Source organism: Oculina patagonica, chromosome 5 (genome assembly GCF_052425735.1).
Source record: "Oculina patagonica isolate OP01 chromosome 5, crgOcupat, whole genome shotgun sequence".
NCBI lineage: Eukaryota > Metazoa > Cnidaria > Anthozoa > Scleractinia > Oculinidae > Oculina > Oculina patagonica.
In genome coordinates, this window is record NC_135762.1 from 26,018,211 (window position 1) to 26,023,936 (window position 5,726).

General features: G+C 34.9%; 1 long non-coding RNA gene across 2 annotated transcripts; it reads left to right on the forward strand.

The window, feature by feature from the left end:
* The first annotated feature begins 1,094 nt into the window (after positions 1-1,094).
* On the forward strand, positions 1,095-4,229 carry LOC144654818 (uncharacterized). Of its 2 annotated transcripts, XR_013571001.1 has the most exons (5): positions 1,095-1,679; positions 2,137-2,229; positions 2,804-2,929; positions 3,545-3,600; positions 3,764-4,229. It is a non-coding gene; the product is annotated as an uncharacterized LOC144654818 (long non-coding RNA). The 2 variants fall into 2 exon arrangements; XR_013571000.1 differs by having other exon boundaries at positions 1,095-2,229.
* Positions 4,230-5,726: the final 1,497 nt, after the last annotated feature.

A 5,726-nucleotide genomic window follows, 5' to 3' on the forward strand; every position in this document is an offset into this window, starting at 1 on the left:
CCAGCTTTCTGCCATTAGTGCTATGGAATCTTGCGTTGATGATATTCGTTCATGAATGTTAACCGACAGTCTTAAGCTGAATGACGACAAGTCTTAATTTTTAATCATTGGAACACCTCAGCAGTTGGCTAAAATTGACATTGGCAGCATACGAGTTGGTGATTGCAATGTCTCTACAGTAAACTCTGCTAGAAACCTCGGCTCTTGGTTTGACTCCAAGCTTTCGATGTCTACTCATATCACAAAGTTGTCCAGTTCTTCCTTTTATTATCTCTACAATATTCGGCGTATACGGAAATATCTCTCAAGGCGGTGTACCGAGACTCTTATGCATGCGTTTATTACTGCTAGGATTGATTATTGTAACAGCCTTTTGTATGGACTTCCTGACTACCGTTTAAACAAGCTACAAAGAATACAGAATGCTGCCGCTAGACTGATCTGCCAGCAAAGCAGATTTTGCCATATTACACCGCTCCTTTTTGATTTACATTGGCTCCCAGTGAAGTTTCGTATTGAGTTCAAAATTCTTTTAATTACATTTAAGGCTCTTAAGGGTTTGGCACCTACCTATATAGATTCATTAATTAGTATCAAATCAACTTCACGGTATGACCTTAGAAGCTCTAATGACAGCCTTCTCCTTAGTTATCCGAAGCCGTTATCCAAGGCAACACTGGGTGATCGCTCCTTTACATATGCTGCCCCAAAACTTTGGAACGCTCTTCCTTTAGCCATCAGATCTGTGAACACTGTTGCCGATTTTAAAGGCAAACTTAAAACATATCTGTTTTCTAAAGCGTTTTTATTTAAATCCGAATAGAATTGTAATTTCTTAGAATTTTAGATTTTAGTTAGGTATAAATTGTACTTTAACGCTTGTAATTTTTAACCTATAACTTAGTTTTTAAGAATTTTAGTTTTTAAGTTGTAATTTTAACTTTTGGCGTGTAACGTTCATTTTTTTTTTTTCTTTTTTTTTTCTTTGTAATGCGCATTTGAACATTAATGTATGGAATTTGCGCACAACAAATTTGTAATTATTATTATTATTATTATTATTATTATTATTATTATTATTATATTATTAAACACGTTCTTTATGACTTTTTCTTTCTTCCTGTGATACAACTGTTAACTTACAAGAAGGTAAAATTATTTCTAGAACTAAGTTCGGGGTCTCACTTACAACAATCAATAACTCAATCAATCAATCAATCCATCAATCAATCAAACTTGACTTTGCGAGGGTGACACGTTATAGTTTTTTAACTAATAAATTTGTGGCCCTCTACAATATACTAAAAGTTAAAAATCTACTGTAAACAATAATCTAATTTGAAATTTAGTTAAAACCTAATTAAAAATCGAAATGTAAGTTAATAATTTAAAAGCTAAGCTACAATGTTAATCCAAAAATTATTATTCAAATTTCTCAATCTAAAAATTGACTTGATTTAAAATCAGGGGATCTTAATTTAACAAATCTAACAAAGTACAAAGTCATTTTTAATTTTATTTAGCAAATCCATCTCATGGCGAGACCAGAGGCTGTACATACCATGTCTAGATGAAAGAAATATACAACATGATACAGAAACACCATAGTCCATAGTCAAAACACCAAGTCTCATCATGACATGTACCTAGCAAATAAGAGTTCAGTGAAGCTTTTCCTGGTATGTAGTCTATAGTGGGTCGTCTGCTTTTTTCTCTTTCTCTCTGGAGCAAATGTCAAAGCCGTTCCTAATAATAATAATAATAATAATAATAATAATAATAATAATAATAATAATAATAATAATAATAATAATAATATTAATAATTATTATAATTATTATTATTATTATAATTATAGTTTTATTAATATTATAGTGTTATTTCCACACGTGCTCAATGGCGCTTTTCAGAAAATATACATGCGTGTAACATTACGCTTACAATATGGTAAATTCTAGCATTCCTAACTATTCCTGACGCCACGTGTCTCAAACATCTCCGCCTTTTTGTTCTGGTAATGGTGCCCAATGCGTAATAATTTGAAAGTACACGCCAAAAAAAGCTCAGCTAAGAGCAGCATTTCAGTTATATTTTTCAAGGTTTGCTTTCGTGTGACGTTCATGTTTTAATCTACAGGTCCTCGTGACGAGACTGCAAAGATCAAAATTTCCCCTTGGCCTTTCATACGATCTGGAGAACGAGCGAATTTAAGCGTGACCTTTACTCCTGGTAAGCCAATTATGATTTTAAATGAAGTTTAAAAGGGAATGTTTTACAGTTAGTGGTATGAGCAAGCTATGTATTGCGTGAGAAGAAGTTTCTTGATGTTGTGACTGGATGACGAAAAAGAGAGGATTGAAAAGACAATGAATCATACCAAAACCACAGCAAAAATAGCTAACCAACTATATTTTCCGCGACTATAAGATATACCCACGCGGACCCACACAATAACATTCATTATGAACCAATCGGACTAAAGTGGTTAACTCGTTCGCCGGTTCAGAACTTGAACTTGACACGAAGACGAAAAAATACTTTATTATATATGGACTCACAACATTGAAAACGTAATTCTAATAAGAAATATCACCTCTATCATCGCTTTTTCGCGACTGACCGCAAGATTTTAAAAGATAGTTTTCAAAGAAGATAAAAGCACCCGCTGAGTTTAAACGGTGACTTCCACGGAAAATTACTTAAGCCGTGTCATTTTTATACGTAGTTACTTGCGGAAATGTTTCATTAGAGAAAAATAAATAATAATCATGTTGCCTTTAACATCGAAGTTTCTCTCTAACAGCGGAGGACGTTTTTGCCGCGACGTTTCAGTACAAAGTGATATCAGTATCAGACGGCCAAGTTGTTGCAAAAGGAAGGGATAATGCTTGTCGTCAGTTGCCAGACCTATGCAGTTTACCTGCTGGCGGTAAGTTAACCTCCAAGGGAAAAAAAAGACAGATGATATGGGTTTTCAGCCTCGCACTTGTAGCATGAGATCAATAGATATTTCGCCGTCATCTGGTTTTGTTTTCTTGTTTTTGCTTATCAATACCAAAAAGAAAAGATACGCAGGATAATAGAGGCAAAAACACTTTAATTGCTTTTCGTAGTTTCAGAGAGAGTTTGCAGAATTTGAACTCGCACGTTTAAAGGGAGTAAGCTATTCATACTGTTTTTCATGAGTGTGCAGCCGGTCGCTTAGCCTTAATGAAAATCATTGCGGCAGAAGCGACCAATAGGTAATATGAAGAGGTAATGACCTAGACAGCCGTATCACAATATAACCAATTAGTATATACCACACAAGTGAATAGTGCTTTTCGCGCGCGCTGATTGGTTAACTCGGAGGTAATTAGCAAAGTACTATTCACCTCCGAGCAGCTAGAAGAGAAACAAACCGCCTTCGCGCGTTGCTTTCATTTCGTGTTTTGTGTGAATAAATATTTTATATTTTCTCCATGGAATTATACAATAATTCAAGAAAAAGTGATAATGATCAGCAACATGTTGACGTTTGCCGTTTGGTAATATTTTCTTTTAGAAACTCACGTATGGAGGTATTCTGATGTAATGAGAGCATTCCCACCAGGTTTCAAGGTAATCATTATATTTACTTATATTGTAGTTAATAGGATAGTCAACCATATCCCCTGATACATATATACTATTGCAAAATAACCCTAAATTAAATGTATTCACACGTTTGAAATATTTCTGATAACAAAGCTTATGTTATATATATATTTTTTCAAATTATTAGATGACCTTCAAAGCAGTACTTCAACTGTCTAACGAAGAGCATTTTGTGTTCCTGTGCTTTGAAGCAGTAGCTACGCTACACTAGGAAACAAGCTGGAGCCATCCATTTAATAGATATACGTCAGATGGCACGTTTTGAAACGTTTAGTTTTAGCTCATTATAGGACATTCATTTCAATTCTTCGCAGTGTAACGTTGCTAGGCTCGCCCCAGTCTTTTGGGGGAGAGAAACACGTGTGTTTTTGTTTTTTTGCAGTGAATCGCCGTTGTTGTTCAAGAGTTAATAAATAGAATCCACTACCTGTTACAGCAGTTTTAAACATAATTGTTCCCGGTTTGGTGATTTTAATCTTAATACAACAGTGCAATGTTACGTGACTAGTTTGATATATATCGTTAAATGTCTATTCCGAAAAAATGCTCCTTTTTAGTTCCCAATTTTATATATATATATATATATATATATATATATATATATTTGCACAATTTTATTTGTATGTTTACAATTTCAAAATCTGTGTTATCCTCAATATAAAATAAATAAATTAACAAAATATTGTCTTTGTGTCATATGCCTACATGGTTAGAAGTTGGTGAAATAACCAGGTAATCGATTTCTTGGATAAATAACAGACTTACGACTCGAAATTCTATAAGACATACCATGTATCAACATCCTGTCAGCTTTAAACATACTAAACAAATTAACAGCCTGTGAATATTCTAAAATGCCTAACAATTTTCAGGCGGGGGGGAGGAGGGAGGGGGGCGTACTTGTTCGAGGGACGTGCGTCGCTAATTGTCTTTGTAACGTTGGATAGGACACGTATTGCGGACAAGTCTAGGTAACATCTCGAGGACAGCGCTAGCGTGGGCACCTGAAGGTAAGAGGAGGCGAGGCCAGCCGAGAGAAACGTGGAGAACAACCGTGGAGACAGAAACCTCAATGTGACTTCAAGAGGGTTGCATTTATTAGCTTAAGAGCGGAATTCTCTATCTTTTTAGAATTTTCGGACAAAAAGGTTAAAATGGAATTTTTTTTTATTACGCCAAAAAGAGCCTTTGGGTGAACTATTTTTGAAAATATTATGTAAAACTTCCAGTGAGTTTTATTTTTTGAGAAAACGAGGAAAGTTTGTAATTCGAGCTCATGCTGTCTGAACGCCGAGGAAAACTAATTAATTGACAGCAATTTCGTGGCATTTTCGATGCGCTCGTTCTCAACTTCAGAAACTTGCCTTGAGTTCATTTTAACATGAGTATTTAACCATCCCTAGGTCTTCCTTTTCAACAGAAAATCTTCCTGAAATATGTAATTGTTGACACATTTTTACTGCGTTAAAAATTCTATCGATCGCAATTTAATTTACATACCGAATTTGACCTAACTTCAGAGGGCTAGAACACCAAGGGTATACGCTTCTATCGGTAAAACATGGGTTCTTTGGAAAGCCCTATTCTTTCTTCTTATCATATCCAAAGCGTTAGTTTGGCCCGTGAAAAGTGAGTGCGCTAGCACGAAAAATAGACAGGCATTTTTGACATGTTTCCGCCATAATTTCCGTTCTGCAGTCAACCGGGTAATGTCGAACTAAATTGTTAAAACGAATTAAATTTGGTCTTATGCTTCGCCGTTATCAGTTTCAATGAGTTTAATTTTTTGCTACAAAAGTACAATATCTCAATTTTAAACAGAAAGGAACAGTTTTAATAAAAAAATAAATAAAGCAACAAACAAGACATGCTCACCTTCATTGTGCCGCCGTTAATTTATGCGAGGGACGAAAAGCGTTTCCTTCCACTTCTCAGTTTTTAAATATAAGAATGCCCTTTTTACGCATATACATCTCAATTTAGACGACATTCCTGACATTTAGCAAGAAATCTTATTCACCAAAACGGCAAATTCGTGCTATGTGCTGTTTGACTATACTCGTCACGCAAGAGAATTTATTGATATCATA